Genomic DNA, 21,209 nt, shown 5'->3' on the forward strand with positions numbered 1-21,209 from the left:
TAACCAGAATCCAATATAACTTTAAAAGAATAGACTTCATTCCAGGAGGGCAAAGGTCATTCTACACCAGGAAATCTAGTAATATAATTTCCCATGTTTCTCAAACGAGTAAAACCATTTAGTCATCGCCATTGGTGCTTAAAAAAAAAAAAAGGATAAAATGTAACATATTTCACTATTTTTTAAACTGTCCTTAATAAAGTAGGAATAGATACTTTCTTACTATGTTAAGATATATATAGAAGGCCAGCATCAATGTAAATTGGTACAGCTGTTATGGAGAACAGTATGGAGGTTCCTTAAAAAACTAAAAACAGAGCTACTATATGATCCAGCAATCCCACTCCTGGGCATATATCTGAAGAAAAGCATAATTAGAAAAGATACATGCACCCCAATATTCATTGCAGCACCATTTACAACAGTCAAGACATGGAAGCAACCTAAATGTCCCTCAACAGAGGAATGGATATAAAAGATGTGGTACATATATACAATGGAATATTACTTGGCCATAAAAAGGAATGAAATAATGCCACTTGCAGCAACATGGATGGACCTAGAGATTATCAAACTGAGTGAAGTAAGTCAGATAGAAAAAGACAAATATCACATGATACCACTTATATGTGGAAGCTAAAATATGACACAAATGAACTTATTTACGAAACAGAACCAGACTCACAGATAGAAAATAAACTTATGGTTATCAAAGGGGAAAGGGAGTTGGGGAGGGATAAATTAGGAGTTTGGGATTGGCAGATACAAACTACTGCATATGATAAACAACAAGTTCCTACTGTATAGCACAGGGTCTATATTCAATATCTTGTAATAAACTATAATGGAAAAGAATATGAAAAGAACATATATATGTATAACTGAATCACTTTGCTGTACACCAGAAACTAACACAACATTGTAAATTAACTATACTTCAATAAAAAAAAAGAAAGCCAGCATCATGCTTAAAGGTGAGATAAAAGAATAATTCCTGTTAAATTCGGGAATGAGACATAGATGCCCATTAACTACTCTTAGTTAACACTGTCCTATATAAGTATTAATTAATGCAAAGACAAGAAAAAGAAATGAAGCTGTAAAACAACATTACTTGCAGAAGATCTAGTTATTTAGAAATTCCACAATAATGAGTTGATGTGTCATTAGAGAAAAGTAAGGAAATTCAGTAAAGTGGGTATTACAAATATAATGAGAAAATTAATAGCTTTCTATATATAATAGCTACTTGTTAAAATGTTAATCTTAAGAATCCCATTTACAATAACAGTAAACACAAACTACTCAGGAAATGGTCTAACAAGGAATGGATAGGAATGAATAATAGAGTCACACATCTCATACTCTCTGAGAACTGTTTCTATGGTTTTTAAACTTTTAGCCTATAGGAAGGCCTGATTCCCAGTAGAGTCTGTGACTAATTATAGTGAAATTGGCCCCCCTGGAGCTAAGCTGCCTTGTCACCACATTTTAGAAGGGAAAGAGCACTGTCCCCAGAGTCCAGACCCCAGAGGCCTGATTTGCTCACTAAGTGACTGTGTGACCTACACAAATAACAACTTTTTTGAACCTCGGTATCCTCAGGGTTTAAGAAAAAGAGTGGGTTGCACATATTGAATCAAATATTATAAACTGGAGTTCATAGATGTGTTTCCTTTGACCTGCTTGAAATTAGTTTCACTTAGTAGTCAAAACTGGGATACTTGGCATAAAAATCTGCATTCTCAGCTTCCTTTGAAAATTGCACAATCTGACATAACAGAGCTGGCCTCTCCCATTGCTACAGTTAGCTGTAGCTGCAGAAGCTCTTGCCCCTTCTCTCAGAACCTGGCCCCAATTTTGCAGACACCCCACACACACACTGCCCACCTTCCCAGGGTGACCACCACGGTGTCACCAGCCTGATTATTTACCTGATCAGCTGACCCTGAAGGCATTTCATTGCAGCCCTTGGTCGTTCTGTAGGACTTCTTTCACTTTTACAGTTTAATGATTCTAACATTTGGTCTAGCTGTCAGTCTAGGAAATATATTCCTTTCCCATATTACTTAAAAGCCTGGGCATTTTGAGCTACTGTGGGTGTAGCAAGCTCGGGCTCCATGCTTTTCTTTCTTTTTCCTTTTGCTTGTAGCGGACTATCCTTGGTTACCATGGTGATTACCATCCCTTAATGATACGCTGCTACCGCACGCGGAATGTAATGTTCTTCAAGCGTGGTGGAAAGCAGTGGGGAACAGGAGTAGGTATAAAAGCTTTCTCCCGGCCTCTGTCCCTGGGTGCTCCTCAGTCACCACAAAGGACAAGAGCAGGCTGCTGATCAATCCCTCCAGACAAGCTAACACGAGAGCTGCTGTCAAGATGGAAATATCTTCCCTGGGTCCCAGTGCACATGTGGGAACCCTGAGAAAAGCTATTTTCAACCTCTGGAAAGTGTTCTGCATCAAGTCTCATGGGACTTAATTAAAATAATCAGATTTCACAGCCAAGGCTTTTGACTCTAGCCTCCTACATGAAATGAGCATCCCATGTGCAAAGAGGCCCAGCTCACCCGTACTCAGAGCAAGTGATGTCTCTAATTGCATGCTTGCCTACTGGTAGGGATATCAGTGTCCGAGGCTGGCCCTTTCTGACCAAATTGAGGACAGTGGCCCTGCCTGGACCTTCCAGGCCTCACTTCTGAGGTGTCAGGGGTTCTGACTGTGGCCAGGGAGGTGGCAGAATGTGGGCTCTCTCTAGTCCACAAAACCCTCCAGCATGCAGGGGCTGCCTCCTTGCAATGTCACTTTGAGAGGCAGGTCGGATGTGCCCAGTGCTGACCTGGCTCACCAGGGCTTTGAAGTCTCTAACTCCTAAGGCCCATTTTAAAACCATGGCTAGAGAATAAAAAAAAAGAAGCAGACTCACAGATATAGAGAACAAACCAGTGGTTACCATGGGGGGTGGGGGGGAGAATATAGGGGTGGGAGAGTGGGAGGTACAAACGATTGGGTAAAAAAAGATAGGCTCAAGGATGTACACAAAATGTTCATTGCAGCTCTATTTACAATAGCTGGGACATGGAAGCAACCTAAGTGTCCATCGACAGATGAATGGGTACAGAAGATGTGGCACATATATACAATGGAATATTACTCAGTCATAAAAAGAAATGAAATTGAGTTATTTGTAGTGAGGTGGATGGACCTAGAGACTGTCATATAGAGTGAAGTAAGTCAGAAAGAGAAAAACAAATACCGTATGCTAACACATATATATGGAATGTAAAAAAAAAAAAAAAAAAGGCAGGCTCCTTAGTTGCAGCTCATGGGCTCCTTAGTTGCAGCTCGCAGGCTCCTTAGTTGAGCCTTGCCAGCTCCTTAGTTGCGGCATGCATGTGGGATCTAGTTCCCTGACCAGGGATTGAACCCAGGCCCCCTGCTTTGGGAGCGCGGAGTCTTATCCACTGAGCCACCAGGGAAGTCCCACAGCCTCTTAGATTCTTAAGTGTACAATACAGTTGCTATCTCTAGGTACAAGGTTGTATAGCTGATCTCTAAAACGTACTCATTTTGCACAGCTGAAATGTTATGCCCGTTGATTAGCAATTTCCCATCTCCTCCTCCCCCTGAGGTTGAATTTTAAGAAATGAGTTAATAGACTAGAGTCACCTCTACAGGACTTACCCTCTCTTTTCTTCTTTCATGCCCCTTCAAATTTCCATACAGTTAAATTTTGATTACAGTAAGTCACTGAATAGATATGTGATAAAGCAAGTAGAATCTAGGTGATAGGTATACAGAAGTATCCACTATAAAATTATTTCAACTTTTCTACACATTTGAAATTTTCATAATATATATTGGAAAATAAATGACTGAAGCAGAGTTTACAAATGGGTGGCCCACAAGCCACGTAAGATCCACAGACATGATTTATTTGGCCTTCAAGGTTTTTTTTAATTAAAAAAAATTTTAATACAATTTTTAAAGGTTACTTTCCATTTACAGTTATTACAAGATATTGGCTATATTCCTCGTGTTGTACAATACATCCTTGAGCCTATCTTACACCCAACAGTTTGTATCTCCCACTCTCCCACCCCTATATTGCCCCCTGACACACACTGCTAACCACTAGTTTGTTCTCTGTATCTGTGAGTCTGCTTCTCTTTTGTTATTTTCACTAGTTTGCTGCATAAGATTTTTAAAATATTGAATCAGTTGCAAACATTTTAAAAGGCAGAAGATGTCAAATAAAAATCTGGGTTTTCTGGAAAAATCAAGAGATTTAACAATATCAGCCCCCACATTCTTGCATGGAAACACTTGGCTGGAACTGGGGAGTGGCTGTCCCCTCTCAGTGGGAAACGTCCTCTCCACTTGGACACAAGACCCACTAGATACGTACTCCTCATTTATCTTACTTGAATAGACTGCTTCTCAGTGGATGACACTGATAACAGAGCAACCTCAAAAGGGGGGAAAAGACACAAAAGGATGGCATATGTGTCTGTGCACACATACAGTTGGCAGGAAAATGCAGTCCTGCACCTTCATCCTTGTTTTGTTTGGTCAGGGGGCAAAGCCTCCCCGCTTGGCCTTCTACTCACAGCCTCCCGAGATGCTGCTCGGTGCCAAGCCATGAGGCTAAGTGGGCTGAGTAGCCCATAAACAGCTCTGGGTGTGGCCGTATCGAAAGGAAGGTCTTGGGACTAGCTGAGCAAGGCTGTATTTATTTTCAAATGTCTGCCTTCTGACTAAAATGCCTCAGTTAGAGCCCTAAATAGCTTGTCTCCTATCAACCTGGTACCATCATCATTTACCATAAAGCTTCGTCATTAGATGCCAGGCAAAGAGAGCCAAGTGGAACTCAGCTGTCCTAGAGCCTAAATTTGATCTGTGCATATCACGATGGGAAAATTCTACCTCTTTCATTTTTCTTTCTGACATAAAGGAGGTGTGTGGGTTCAAATACTTTCTCAGAGGCAAATGGATGCTTGTCCCAGTGTTTAATAGTGTTTCCCAAAACTGATTTTTCCTCTGCTTCTGCCTTTTCCTTGCAGGGATCCACACTCAGAATGATGCTTCACTGGGGTGTGCTCTGCTCCCAGGGTCTGTTCTTGGTTGGGAGGTCCTAGGATGGGAGACGCGTCTTTTAAATATACTGATCATCAGTCCGCTGCGAGAGCTGTCTAGAGCGCAGTACATCCTCTTTGGTGATGATACTAACCGTGAACTCCACTCCCTTTGCCCTTCTGTCTCCAGTGCTTTCTTTTGAGCTTGGAATCAATTCTGTCTCCTTCCTTGGCCGACTGCCCTTATGCCGACTGACCCCTGCTCACCTACCAGCCTCATGTTGCCTGGCTCTTCCCTGCACTCCCTGGGAATGTCCACACCCAGGCACACTTTCTAGTTCTTAAATAGAAAGCTTCTTTTTAATTCTCAAACACCCACAGCTTGTCCCTGCCCTGGGGCTACTGCATTTGCTCTGCCGGTTGCCTGGACCTCTGTTCCTCCAGCTCTTGGCCTGCTGCCCTCATTCTAGCCTTGGGTCGCAGACCAGCCCCCTCAGAGGCCTTTCCTGACCTCCATCCTTTTCCCCTTATGCTCAATTGCTATTACATTATGCCCTCATTTTTCCATTGTAGTAATTATCTAAAGTTTATTTCATTTAGTTATTCATTTATTGTTGCTGCCTCTTCTACTTCAATGCAAGCACCACAAAAGCAAGGACCTTGTTTCTCGTTCACCATAGACTCCCCCATTCCTGGAACAAGTGTTTAATCCATGTACGTCCACACCCAGGATGATGAGGGAACTCTAACAATTGTGAGGCTGCAGGCATTAGGGCAAATGCTTCCAAAAAAATCAAGTCTATACACATTATTGGGTCTGCCTTTAAGAATGGCCTTTGACTGTTGGTAATATCTGGATGCCAATATTAAATTAAACCATGGGAGAGGAAGGCTGAGATTTAATGGTGTCATTTATTTCCTTAATTATTAGGAGTTTATAACATGGCTTTGACTGGTGACACAAAAGGCAAGGTTGCCACCTAGCGTTTAGATGTGTAGATGTATGGCACTAGCCATACCTTAACAGAAAAAAATGAATGAGTCTATAGAAAGCCACACTTCCACAAACTGCTACAACACGGACCAGAATTCACCAACAGAGCACAGTTCTCCACAAAGTCTTAAGCGGCCCCAAATGGACTTCTTCCAGTCTCAGGGGCTTCTGTCAAAAGTGGAGATACTGTCTTTGTTAGCTACTCAAGAAATCCCAAGCAACCAAGAGAGCTGTGAAGCTCAGTTTCACAAAGAAGCATATTCTCCAGACTGTGTTTTCTTAAATTCCACCTGCCTCCCCTGTCAAGGTGTGCTGCTTATAAAATAAGTGAAATGAGAAAGAAAACAACAACGCACTATCTCAATTGCTTTTTGTCCTGGTGACATAAGGAAGGATGTGTCCTCAAGGTTCAGGAGCTCATTAACCATTTAGACCCCTAAGTGGTTGCAACCAAGCAGAAGACTTACCTGGGCTGAAAAATCTTGGTAGCCTTAGGCTGGGTATTTTCCATTTTCCCGCCATGCTGAAGACTGGCAAGACAAAGGGAAACTGTGAAAAGGGGCCAGATGAGGGTGGCACCAGGGGAAACCCATTTAATAAAGAGCCTTGGTTACAGGCTCTTAAAATATCACTCCGGGAAACTAGGTTATTAGAAATGACGGAAAATGGTGGTGAGATGAACTGGTAATAACCATGGCAACCAAACTATCCATTTTCTTGTTATTTCACTTTCCTTGAGACTAAAAATAGATCAACTGTAGGTCACTGCAAACAAGTCCAGCAATGGTTTATGTCTCCTGCTACAGTTTTTGCTAGCTTATTTGTGGGCATTTGAAGAAATGCTCTCCGAACACTGAAAATGTATCATATACCTTTTGTTCTAACCATACAGGCTGTGCTCTCTATGTTATCTTAATGCATATAGTGTTCTATTTTTGCTTTAAGACCTTTTTTCTAAGAGCAAATAAAAAATAGTTACGGAATTACAAAGCAAAAATTAGAATGCTTTTTGGAAACACCTACTTAATGCAGGAATCTTTTTTTTTTTGTCATCCTAAGAGATCTAGGCTCTGTTTAAATCTCTGCAGTGATAACACCTATCCTTCTGAAACTCTTCCAAAAAACTGCAGAGAAAGGAACACTTCCAGACTTATTCTACAAGGCCACCATCACCCTGATACCCAAACCAGACAAGGATACCACACACACATAAAAGAAAATTACAGGCCAATATCACTGATGAACATAGATGCAAAAATACTCAACAAAATACAATGATACATTCAAAGGATCATACACCATGATCAAGTGTGGTTTATCCCAGGGATGCAAGGATTCGTCAATATCTGCAAACCAATCAATGTGATACAGCACATTAACAAACTGAAGAATAAAAACCATATGATCATCTCAGTAGAGGCAGAAAAAGCTTTTGACAAAATTCAACACCCATTTATGATAAAAACTCTCCAGAAAGTGGACACAGAGGGAAACTACCTGAATATAATAAATGCCGTATATGACAAAGCCACAGCTAACATGATTCTCAATGGCGAAAAGCTGAAAGCATTCCCTCTAAGATCAGGAACAAGGCAAGTATGTCCACTCTCGCCACTTTTATTCAATATAGTTTTGGAAGTCCTATCCATGGCAGTCAGAGAAGACGAGAAATAAAAGGAAACCAAATTGGAAAAGAGGAAGCAAAACTGTCACATTTGCAGATGACATGATACTATACATAGAAAATCCTAAAGATGCTGCCAGAAAACTACTAGAGCTAATCAATGAATTCAGTAAAATTGCAGGATACAAAATTAATGCACAGAAATCTCTTGCATTCCTATACACTAACAACAAAAGATCAGAAAGAGAAATTAAGGAAACAACCCCATTTACCATTGTATCAAAAAGAATAGAATACTTAGGAATAAATCTACTTAAGGAGCCAAAAGAGCTGTACTCTGAAAACTATGACACTTATGAAAGAAATCAAAGATGACACAAACAGATGGAAAGATATGCTGTGTTCTTGGATTGGAAGAATCAATATTGTCAAAATGACTACACTACCCAAGGCATTCTACAGATTCAGTGCAATCCCTATCAAATTACCAATGGCATTTTTCACAGAACTAGAACAAAAAATTTTTAAAATTTGTATGGAAACACAAAAGGCCCCAAATAGCCAAAGCAATCCTGAGAAAGAAAAATGGAGTTGGAGGAATCAGGCTCCCTGACTTCAGGCTATACTACAAAGCTACAGTAATCAAAACAGTATGGTACTGGTGCAAAATCAGAAATATAGATCAATGGAACAGGATAGAAAGCCCAGAAACAATCCCACGCACCTAAGGTGATTTAATCTATGAGAAAGGAGGCAAGAATATACAATGGAGAGGGGCTTCCCTGGTGGCGCAGTGGTTGAGAGTCCGCCTGCCGATGCAGGGGATGCGGGTTCGTGCCCCGGTCTGGGAGGATCCCGCATGCCGCGGAGCGGCTGGGCCCGTGAGCCATGGCCACTGGGCCTGCGTGTCCAGAGCCTGTGCTGCGTAACGGGAGAGGCCATAGCAGTGAGAGGCCCACGTACAGCAAAAAAACAAAACAAACAAAAAAAACCCAGAATATACAATGGAGAAAAGACAGCCTCTTCAGTAAGTGGTGCTGGGAAAACTGGACAGCTACATGTAAAAGAATGAAATTAGAATATTCTCTAACACCATACACAAAAATAAACTCAAAATGGATCAAAGATCTAAATGTAAGGCTGGAGACCATAAAACTCTTGGAGGAAAACATAGGCAGAACACTCTTTGACATAAATTGCAGCCTTATTTTTTTGATCCACCTCCTGGAGTAATAAAAATAAAAATAAACAAATGGGGCCTAATTAAACTTAAAAGCTTTTGTACAGCAAAGGAAACCATAAACAAAATGAAAAGACAACCCACAGAATGGGAGAAAATATTTGTAAATGAACTGACTGACAAGGGATTAATCTCCAAAATATACAAACAGTTCATGAAGCTCTATGTCAAAAAACCAAACAACCCAATCAAAAAATGGGCAGAAGCTATAAGTAGACATTTCTTTAAAGACATACAGATGGGCAAGAGGCACGTGAAAAGATGCTCAGCATCACTAATAATCATAGAAATGAAAATCAAAACTACAATGAGGTATCATCACCTCACACTGGTCAAAATGGCTATCATCAAAAAGTCTACAAACAATAAATGGTGGAGAGGGTGTGGAGAAAAGGAAACCCTCCTACACTGTTGGTGGGAATGTAAATTGGTACAACCACTATGGAGGACAGTATGGAGGTTCCTTAAATAACTAAAAATAGAACTACCGTATGATCCAGCAATCCCACTCCTGGGCTTTTACCCAGACAAAACTATAATTCAAAAGGATACATGTACCCCTAAGTTCATAGCAGCACTATTTACAACAGTCAAGACATGGAAGCAACTTAAATGTCCATTGACAGAGGAATGGATAAAGATGTGCTACATATATACAATGGAATATTACTCAGCCATAAAAAGAATGAAATAATGACATATGCAGCAACATGGATGTACCTAGGGATTATCATACTAAGTGAAGTAAGTCAGACAAAGACAAATATCATGTGATATCACTCATATGTGGAATCTAATTTTTAAAAATGATACAAATGACCTTATTTACAAAACAGAAACAGACTTACAGATATTGAAAACAAACTTATGGTTACCAAAGGGAAAATGTGGGAGAGAGGGATAAATCAGGAGCTTGGAATTAACACACACACTGTTATATATAAGATAGATAATCAACAAGGACCTACTGTATAACACAGAGAACTCTACTCAGTATTTTGTTATAACCTATATGAGAAAAGAATCTGAAAAAGAATGATTACATGTATATGTATAACTGAATCACTTTGCTGTACACCTGAAACTAACACAACATGGTAAATCAACTATACTTCAATAAAATTAAAAAAAAAATCTCTGCAGTGACAAGGAGCTCGCTACTCCATGATGTAGCAATTCCATTATTAAACTAATTGTTGGAAAGTTCCTTCTCTATTTCCATTTATTCACATAATTGATATTTATTTAACACCTACCACTGTGCTGGGCACTTCAGATTTAGTGGTGAACAAAAAGTCAACTCAGTCCCTGAAAGTATAGAAGTTAAAATCTGCTTCCCTGTATCTTTGCTGTGAGTATGTGCAACTGGAAACAATGTAGAAAAAGACCAATGTCTTTTTTTTTTTTTTTTTTTTTTTTTGCAGCACGTGGGCCTCTCACTGTTGCGGAGCACAGGCTCCAGACGCGCAGACTCAGTGGCCATGGCTCACGGGCCCAGCCGCTCCGCGGCATGTGGGATCTTCCCAGACCGGGGCACAAACCCGTGTACCCTGCATCGGCAGGCGGACTCTCAACCACTGCACCACCAGGGAAGGCAAAGACCAATGTCTTTTTTCTATAGCAGTCTGCTAAAGTTTGCAGAGAAGCTTTAGATTTTTCCTTTATCAGCACAGCTTGTGGAGTCAGTGAGGATTCCTCAGCTACAAGCAAGCAAACTAATGAACAAAAGCCCTGGCTAAACATGGGTTTATTTGAGAGAAGTGGGGTAGCTCAGAAAATTGAAGGGGGAGTGGAAGAATCAGGCCCGGAGAGAACAGAACAGAGGCAGCTTTGGGAATCCAAAGAGCAGGAACCAATGGACAGTATTTTCAAGGTGCTGCTTTTGTTTCAGCAGCAATTGTTTTTAGTCTTTTGTCTCTGATCAGGGATTCAAATTTTAAGGAGAATCTGATTGGCCTGGCTTGGGGCCCATGCTCACCCCATGCTGGAGGTGGCAGTGGGACTTCTTGATGTTCACAAAGAATGTAGCCAATTAAGCAAAGCATGTTCCTGCAAAGAAAGAGTAAGGAACTGCTGCCAGAAGGAAGAGGAATGGATGCTGGTGGCAAAACCAACAAATGACCACAATGGTCACTTAACCACTTGGAGACAGGGATGCAAAGAGAAACCTGAAGCTCCTCCCTTAGAAAGGAACACTTGACTGCAAGGTCTGATAGATTTATCTCATCTCCCTAGTAATAATCCCTGGGTCTGCTTACCTTCTGTATCTGATCATCAGGATGACCTTGACGACTTCTTCCTTGTTGGTCTTACTTCAACCTGGATTCATTACCCTGGGAGGCACAGGAGGAGCCTCGCTGGCAGTGAGGATTAAGACTCGGGTTTGCTCTCTGCTCTGCCTTTTGAAACCCGCCTGCTGGGTCCAGCCCAGGCACCAACACTGCCCTTGAACTTACTTCCCTTACTTCCAGACAAGCATATTTACACACCAAAATTGTGACCCTCATCCATTCCTTATTTCACCGTTTTACCCACAAGCATGTTGTAGAGCACTCTGTAAATGTAAATGACCTGAGTTGGTTCCACGTGCTTGTTCTTGGGAATCAGGCAGTTTTGGTAAAAGTCACAAGAAACATCTGAGATTTTTGCTGGAGATTAATGTGAAGACTAAATATCCGTATACCCATTTGGAAAAGGGAAAAATCTTTAACTTTCTCTACTATTCTAGTTTTGTTTGGAGATGATTACAGTATCCCAAATCACGTCTGCAGGCCCCTTCAGTGCCTTAGAATAGAATTCACTTGGGCCCACATGTGCTCACTCTTGCATTTACGTGACATACTTTGCTTCTACCCAGTCTAATTTGAATACCAATCTCCTTGCTGAAAGAGGCCAGAGAGCTACTGACTAGATCTGCCTTTACCTTGCAGAACTGTGCTGTTTAAAAGAACAATGGCTTTGCAACCAGAAAGACCTGGGTTTAAGCTTATTTCTGTCTCATACTAGTTTGTGTCTTTAGTTCAGTTACTCATCTATTCTATGTTTCCATTTTTTCATCTGAAAAATGGATATACCCTCACAGGGTTGTTGGATTGATTGTATCAGTCGGGAGACAGAAATCACACGAGTTATTTTAACAGAGAATTTCATATAAAGATGCGTCAACCAAATACTGAAGAAATGAAAAGGGAAAAAAGAAACACTAAGGAAGTAGCTGTCTTAGGACGCAGCTACCAGCCTAAAACCCGGGGAGTAAATGGAAGAGTTTGGGACTGTTAAGGTTAGAAGCTTGAGGGTGGGTCCTACAAAGCTGAGACTCAAGCCTCTGAGAAGGTTCACTGCTCAGCTGTACTGTTGCCTCAGGAGCTTGAAGGCAGCATCCTTGGGTGAGGCCTGGACCTCTGAGGAGGGGGCACTGACTGGCTGGTACTGGGGTCTCTAGGGTATGTCATGGTGCTGGTTCTGTGAGTGCTGTTAAAAACGATCATTACGTGGGATCCTGAAAAGGAACAAACAAACAAGATTCTGGATAAGCTCAAATACCAAGGATAATTGATTTGTAATTATGTAAGTATATGGGTGCTTTTCAATCTAATAAGAGCAGTAAGGTTTATGAGTTGCAAATTTTCAATGTTTCCCAGTTTGTAGTTGGCCTTTCCATTTTTATATAAAAGAGTTTAAAATGTTTTATTTGAGGCTAATTTGTTGGTCATTTAATCAGAAAAAAAACTCTATAAATATCCCAAAAACATTTCTTATACTTCTTTGATTCTTTGAGTCTTCACGCTGTAGAGTCAGGGCAGGGCTGGCAAGAAGTCAGAAGCCAGTTCCAGCTGTGCTCCCAACACTACCTAACACGCTGTGTGTGACTCTGGGTCTCAGTTTCCTCATCTGAAAAGTGAAATGAGTAGATGAGATGATTTCAAGGTCTTTTTCATTTTAAAACTCTGATATGAAATGACAAATGATATGATTTCATATGATGTGACTGATAAAAGGATAAGGCAGGGACTGAATTAGCTAAGGACAACCATAACTTTCACATTTAAATTCAAAATTTTTTAAGCCTAACAGATTTTTTAAATGCTCAAGATAAAGCAACCATTAAGTCACCTGAAATAAATATGGTATATCTGATCTCAGTAAATCTTGTTTCTATTTCTCCAGAGAATTGGCAAAAGATCTCCAATATCTACTGGTAGCAGAGAAATTCAGTCTGGGAGCTGGCAGCCGGAAGCACATGGCTGGTTACTATAAAATCCATACAGCCTACTCAGATTACGCTGAAGGGCGTTACAGTGGGTTTTGTTTGACTCTCTATCTTGTCACGGCTGGATCAGAATGCCTCTTTCAATAATAAACATAAACAGTGACTTCCTATACTCAACACAGTGTAACTTGAAATATGAGTAAGAAGATGGAGCTAGAGAAAGGTAAGGAGGAAAAAAAGAAAAAGGTCTTAGATGAAGGGTGTCCTGTTATACAGTTTAATGTGTGTGTTGGGATCTGGTCCAGCACTCCTCTCAGGCGCTCAGACGCTTGGAAATGCTTCTGAAAAGAAAAGCAGAGACTAGTGTGGGGAAAACGTGGCTCATTCATTTCTTGTCCTGAGGTACTTGTGCATGTTGGGTATGTGGATCCAGGGAAGCCAGACACACAAAGTAAAGCAAGAGGCACAAGGAATAACTTGACTGAATTCTGGGATTCTGGCTTTGAGTTTACAGTGTGAAGGACAGTGTCTGAATCAGACTCCCTCCCAGAGGACCAGGGTGCTGGCCAAGAGGCCCAAGTGGGGATTGGGTTTAGAATTCCAAGGTGGCAGGCAGGGCTCATGCATCATGAGCCTGCAACCAGTGCAGATGTGCAAAGCCTTCTGCTCAGAAGGATGCCATGCTTCAAGTTGAATGCTCTGTGATCGCCATCTTGAAATTTTTAATAATTTAATTTTTGAATTTGTGTTTTATAAGTGAAGTTGGATGGGACAATGGAGCATGAACCAGGGACTTGGGGCTTCAGCTCATAAGCCATCTTGCTTTTCACCACTTGTTTCTCCCTGCTTCTCAACTGCCAGCACCCCCAGCATCCATTGGTTGGGGCCTGGGCATGAGGCAGGAAGGGATGGGGCCAGGCATGCCACACACGGGTCGCCTGTTGAATTGTGGGACTGGGACACACTCGTCCCTCAAGTGTCCTCAAGCATGAGGGAGTGCAACATCAAGCAGCAAGTATAAAACACCATGACAAGTCAAGAGAGGGACCACAAAGAAAAAGGGAAAAACTTTTTCTTCTGCTTTTTAAACAAGAGGCCTCACTTTTTCATTTTTCACTGGGCTCCACAGATTATGTAGCCAGCACTGGTGAGAGCGTAGATGATGACTGTTCAAGTAGTGAGTGACTGATGTCAGAACACAGTGGGGAGGAAAGGCGAACACCAAATCCATGGGGCAAATATGGAGGCCAAAGCTGGGCAATGGAGTCAGGAGTTTGAAGCAGAGGAGATAAGAGAAACAGAAGGAAATTGAAATCAAGAGGAAAGCATGGCTAGGGTATTCTGAATCCAAATTTAAACAGTGTTTCAATCTTGCTTATGTGTGGGTGAGGGTCCGTCAGACTCAAATGGCCAAAAATGAGGCCAAACAGTTCTAAGCCTATGCTAGTCATTGAGAGGGGAAATAAAGGCAGTTATACACTTCTGATTCTGAAGGAGTTTATAGAAGGTTGAAATTTTTTTTAGCCCTCCTTTGTGATGGAATGAAAAGTATAAAGTATAAAGCTCAGCCTCTTAAATACTTTTTTTTTTTTTTTGCGGTTCGCGGGCCTCTCACTGTTGTGGCCTCTCCCATTGCGGAGCACAGGCTCCGGACGCGCAGGCTCAGCGGCCATGGCTCACGGGCCCAGCCGCTCCGCGGCATGTGGGATCTTCCCAGACTGGGGCACGAACCCACATCCCCTGCGTCGGCAGGCGGACTCTCAACCACTGCGCCACCAGGGAAGCCCCAACCAAAACTTTTTGTTTTAAGAATTTTGGGAGAGGGTCTGCCATACATTTGTTACTTACTTCCTGTCTTATTAATTAGATTATCCTGAACATAATCTAATCTTTTTCAGGGATGACACAGCACCCTCATCCAGAGATAACCTTATTGAGTATTTTTTATGTATGTGGCACTCTTCTAAGTTGTTGTTGTTTTTTTTTTTTAACAAACGTTAACTCATTGAATCCTCATAACCCTATGAGGCAGATAGATTTTGTAGATGAGGAAATCCAAGTTAAGAGAGGTTAACACACACACACACCGATATACATAAAAATATAAAATAGATAACCAACAAGGACCTACTGTACAGCACAGGGAACTACACTCAGTATTTTGTAATAACCTATAAGGGAAAAGAATCTGAAAAAGAATACATATATGTATACGTATAACTGAATCACTTCGCTGTACACCTGAAACTAACACAACATTGTAAATCAACTATACTTCAACAAAAAAAAAAAAAAAAAAAGGAGAGGTTAAGCTACTTGTCCCGCTTCAACCAGCCAGTTGGTAACAATGGAACCCAGGCACCCGGGCCCCAGAGCAGACCATCTCAACCAGGGAAGAGCAGCAGCTTGGCACTGTGCAGAGTAGAGTGAGGCTTTCAGGAGCTTTATTCCCACCCTTAATATCTTCAGACCAAGGTGTTATTTTAAGTCTGTGTCAACTCTTCAGGATATCTGCCTTCTCTCTTCCTGTCAGGCAGCTGGCTGATAGTTTTAGCTGTGTTTTGTTTCCAGTATTCATATATATCACTTGATAAATATATGGAGTGCTTATGAAGTGCTGTGTTGTATTCATTTGCTGCTTCCAACCTCATTGAACAGAAGAACCAGAGTCCATTTTCTCAGCGTTGTGTGCCAACTGGTCTCAACATGTGCTGTGTGGAGGGAGAGATGCCCCTCTAAACAGCCTTGTGGTCCTTACTTCCTGGCCTTGCAAAGGTAATTTTGGATGCTTTGAGGGCTTTTGTTGGTTAATGTTATTTATTTCTTGGTTTTCAGCTAAGTTTTCAATGGCGAGTGCTGGTGAGTGGTGTGGCAGACATTGTTATCTGTAAGGGGAAAATACCTGGCATGAAACCTTAATTGAGCAAAAAGTAACTTGACAGAATTCATTTGCAGGGTAACTGCACTATCTTCATGGTCTTTATTGAATGGTGATAAAAATGATTTTAAGTGAAAAATAGACTCCATTGGGTTATTCTGAATTATTCTTCCCTTATGGCTCGACCTTGAATACTAAGCCTGAAGCTGGGAGGTACTCATCTTTTTAAATGTGTATCAGCCTCCCAATGTCTTTATGTGGAATAAATGCTTTTTATTTGTCTTGAACCCTGCTCATACCCAAACATCACATTAGGCATAATCTAAATTTGGCCACCATGACTATTTTAAAGTTTATAATCCAATTGGCCATAACTCTAAGGCTTGAAGACCACTCCAATTTGATTCTTTTCTATCAACCTCATTTCAATTCTTGGCCTTCACAGCCTTCTCAGGAAAAGCTGCTACCACGCCTGAGACCTTATTCTTTGTGACTGGCCCCAGAATGCTATGCTGATTGGGAATCAGTTAGCAAGTCTGCAGAGGCTTGACAGTTTCTGGGTCCTAATAGCTCAGTCATCATGGCAATACCTAAAGCCTTTTGTATGCTCTGGAACACTGACTGCTATTTTGGATAGGAGGAAAACAGGCAACAGATGAGTAAATTTCCTGAGACATCTCATCTGTTTTTAAAAGAACAAACAAATTATTCTAAACTACTACCTAAGTCAGAGCTTGCAAACTGGTGACCCACAGGTTGGATCTGGGCCATAGACATGTTTTGTTTGGTCTACATCTTAAACTATAAAATTTTAAAATCAATTGCTTTCATTTAAAAATCAGGAAATTACACCAAAAATTTTCCAGACCTCTAACTTCCTTTGAAAATTGAGTGATGACAGCATTGGACCCATATTCCTGCATAGCAGCAATTAGCTAGAGTTGCTAATTGGGTAGCACCTGGCCACTTTAGACAGAGCAGGCACTGCCCCCTTTGCCATAATCTATTTGCAGCCCAGTTTGCTTACTTACATTACCTGCCTGTGCTCTGGAGGCATTTGTTTTTGTGTTCCCCACTATGAGTCAATGAAGGCTATAAGCTCAAAAGTTCAGGACCACAGTACCTCTGCTTAGCTTTCTGCTTAGTTAATATAATCTTAAAAATTAATATTGAAAAGTAATACATGCTCATGAAAAATTAAAACAGTACAGAAGTGGGAATTCCCTGGCGGTCCAGTGGTTAGGACTCTGCACTCACGTTTTCACTGCCGAGGGCCCAGGTTCAATCCCTGGTTGGGGAACTAAGATCCCACAAGCCGTGTGGCATGGGAGAGGAAAGAAAGAAAAGAAAAGAAAAGAAAAGAAAAGAAAAGAAAAGAAAGAAAGAAAGAAAGAAAGGAAGGAAGGAAGGAAGGAAGGAAGGAAGGGAGAGAGAGAGAGGGAGGGAGGGAGGAAGGAAGGAAGAAAGAAGGAAGGAAAGAAAGGAAGGAAGGAAGGAAGAAAGAAAGAAGGAAAGAAGGAAAGGAAGGAAGGAAGGAAGAAAGAAAGAAAGAAGGAAAGAAAGGAAGGAAGGACAGAAGGAAGGAAGGAAGAAAGAAAGAAAGAAAGAAAGAAGATAAATTAATTAAAAAAACAGTACAGAAGCATACACTGTAAAAATTGTAAGTCTGGTGACCTCATTGATCAAAAAATTCCCTTTCCTCACTCTCCAGAAATAATATTTATTGGTAACAGTATCTTTTGTATTCATTTAGAAATTTTCCATGAACATGATTTTTAATCCAACTGGGGTTACCTACTTTTTGTAAGACTGTATTTGTATATAAATATTGGGTCTCACACATGTGCAAAGAGTGATGTGGTATATTAAAGTAATTATCTGTATAATTAAAAAAAACTCTTGCTGAACTGTCCAAATGTTAGAAAAAAATGTGTTTTTTAAAAAATTTATTTTCTTATTAGTCATCCATTTGATACACATCAGTGTATACATGTCAGTCCCAATCTCCCAATTCATCACACCACCACCCCACCACCACCCCCGCCACTTTCCCCACTTGGTGTCCATACGTTTGTCCTCTACATCTGTGTCTCTATTTCTGCCCTGCAAACCAGTTCATCTGTACCATTTTTCTAGGTTCCACATATATGTGTTAATATACGATATTTGTTTTTCTCTTTCTGACTTACTTCACTCTGTATGACAGTCTCTATATGTTTAATTTAAAATGTTTTAATTATCTGGCTAATTGCCTTAATTCGTCATCCTTTCAGCTCCTTCCTTTATGGAAGGAATCCATCCATTCATTAGACATTCACTCATTTCCTATTATGTCCAAGGCACTCTGCTAGGTAAAGTAGGAAATGCAGAGATGAATTGAAAATAAGATCAACAACATTAACATAAGAAATAAAATGATTAATTTTTTCCCCAAAAGGAATGAAGTGAAGGTATTGGATTTTGAATTAAACATGCCCTATTTTTAGTGGACCAAGTCTAAGATTTGAGGGATTGCAAAAATCCCAGGAAGAATCCAAACCTGAAAAGATAGATCAAAAGAAGAGGTTCAGCTGAGTGGAGAGGACATGGGTGATGCAGAATTGGAAGGAGGTGGACCAGTCAAGCACTGAGTCATGAAGTGAGGTACAAAGGCATGCTCAGTGATAAAGTATGACTTGCCAGGGTACAGACCTGCAGGCGTTTGGTCTGTGTTCAGGCCGATAAAAACCACACTGAGCATATGACTGCCGTTCCCCTTCTCTCCCAAGTAGATTTCAATGACAATTTTGCTAAAATGAGACAGCTACAAAAGTAGAAATAACATTAGAGATGTGCTCATGAGAGATTTAAAGAAAAAGAAATTTTGCCTTTGAAGTCTTGTATCACAGTTACCTAGAGACAATTTTTTGTTGTTGTTGAATATTCTCCTTGAATTAGAAAATAGTAAAAGCTGCCAAGCTTTAAGGAAATAAAAAACCAAAGCCAAACCAAAAACCCATATAGTTACCTTAAGGTTTTATTCTCCTATAGTTTTCCAGACAGTTAGGGCCTCTTAGAAATAATAGAAAATAAAATTTGTTATAGATCTGTGGTCGCTTGTGGATGAAGCATTAGGGGGGACCCCTAGCATACCCAGAGGTTGGTTTGTTTGTTTTTTGATTTATTTATTTATTTAAATTTTAAAAACATCTTTATTGGAGTGTAATTGCTTTACAGTGGTGTGTTAGTTTCTGCTTTATAACAAAGTGAATCAGCTATACATATACACATATCCCCATGTATCCTCCCTCTTGCGTCTCCCTCCCACCTTCCGTATGCATTCCTCTAGGTGGTCACAAAGCACCCAGCTGATCTCCCTGTGCTATGCAGCTGCTTCCCACTAGCTATCTATTTTACACTTGGTAGTGTATATATGTCAATGCCACTCTCTCACTTCGTCCCAGCTTACCTTTCCCCCTCCCCGTGTCCTTAAGTCCATTCTCTACATCTGCGTCTTTATTCCTATCCTACCCCTAGGTTCTTCAGAACCTTTTTTTTTTTTTTAGATTCCATATATGTATGTTAGCATATGGTATTTGTTTGTATCTTTCTGATTTACTTCACTCTGTATGACAGTCTCTAGGTCCATTCACCTCACTACAAATAACTCAATTTTGTTTCCCTTTATGGCTAAGTAATATTCCATTGTATATATGTGCCACATCTTCTTTATCCATTCATCTGTCAATGGACACTTAGGTTGCTTCCATGTCCTGGCTATTGTAAATAGAGCTGCAATGAACATTTTATACCCAGAGTTCTTTCTGAAGAAGTATCATCCTTCAAAAATCCTATATTTTGATCTCCAGCAACTTGATGCTTTTATAGGCTCAACATGAATGGGGAGTTTAAGAGTTATGCAATTCTAGTTTTGACATATATAATGGCTATGTAAGATATTAACATTATATAAAGCTTGGTGAAGGGTGCATGAGACCCTCTGAACTATTTTTGTAATTTCTTGGAAGTCTTGAACTATTTCAAAATATAAAGTTATTTTTAAAATGGTCATACAACCAACTTTCACTTTGCTTTGGAATGTTGTATCTTTTGTTTTGAATGCCTCAGTTAGAGGTTCTAATTTTAAAACTTCTTACTTAAATGATTTTATGGATAATGCTAATTGAAATATCAATGAAATTGTCTGAGTTATTCAGGCAAAAATCTGTTATTAAAAGAAGAGCATTTTATTCTTTTTTTTTTTTTTTTGCGGTACGTGGTCTCACTGTTGTGGCCTCTCCCGTTGCGGAGCACAGGCTCCGGACGCGCAGGCTCAGCGGCCATGGCTCACGGGCCCCGCCGCTCCGCGGCATGTGGGATCTTCCCGGACCGGGTCACGAACCCGTGTCCCCTGCAGCGGCAGGCGGACTCTCAACCACTGCGCCACCAGGGAAGCCCAGAAGAGCATTTTATTCTCTCTGAGTCACCTAGGCTAGAGGTCTTCAATGACAAACTTCACAGGATAACTGGGCAGCCTCAATTTCTCTTTGCTTTGCTTTAGAACTTTAGGTATGAATGACTGTCTTCATTATAATCCCGTAAGTCTAAAATTTTTGGTTATTTTGTCTAAATAGTATATGAAGAGAGCTGTTCAATGATTTTATTTTTATTTATTTATTTGACTGTGCTGCATGGCATAAGGGATCCTAGTTCCCCAACCAGGGGTGGAACCCGCGCCTCCTGCAGTGGAAGCACGGAGTCCCAACCACTGGACCACCAGGGAAGTCCTAAAAGAGAGCTGTTTAAAATATCAGCAGTACCATAATCAACCACTATTTATTGGTATTAGTTTCCCAACAGTTTTTTCTTTCCACAACATATTACACCAGTCTATAAATGCATTATGTTATATAAAACCAATAAATGTCCGATTTTCTTAATTCTGTACATTAAAAATGCTCTAAATCCACTTAGAAATAACATTATAGCCCATTAAAAAAAATTTAACACTATGGTCTCCAAAATAGGACTCACATGTCCCAGGGGATGTTCAGGTTGATTCATACTAATTGTCTAATTTGAAAAACTTAGATATGATCCAAGGCAGTGGTAGTATCAATATACCTGTGCCAATGGTCTTCAAAATTCTTAGCCAACATTTCTCTACAAGAATCTTCATAATAGATTAAGAAAACTTTTCTTATATTCAT

The 21,209-nt window shown here is 40.5% G+C and overlaps 1 non-coding gene across 1 annotated transcript; it reads left to right on the plus strand.

Moving 5' to 3' along the window:
• The first annotated feature begins 17,241 nt into the window (after positions 1-17,241).
• On the plus strand, positions 17,242-17,320 carry TRNAV-CAC (transfer RNA valine (anticodon CAC)). Its single transcript is given in 2 exon segments — positions 17,242-17,278; positions 17,285-17,320. It is a non-coding gene; the product is annotated as a tRNA-Val (tRNA).
• The last annotated feature ends 3,889 nt before the right edge of the window (positions 17,321-21,209 follow it).

This window comes from Globicephala melas, chromosome 3 (assembly GCF_963455315.2).
Source record: "Globicephala melas chromosome 3, mGloMel1.2, whole genome shotgun sequence".
Classification (NCBI taxonomy): Eukaryota; Metazoa; Chordata; class Mammalia; order Artiodactyla; family Delphinidae; genus Globicephala; species Globicephala melas.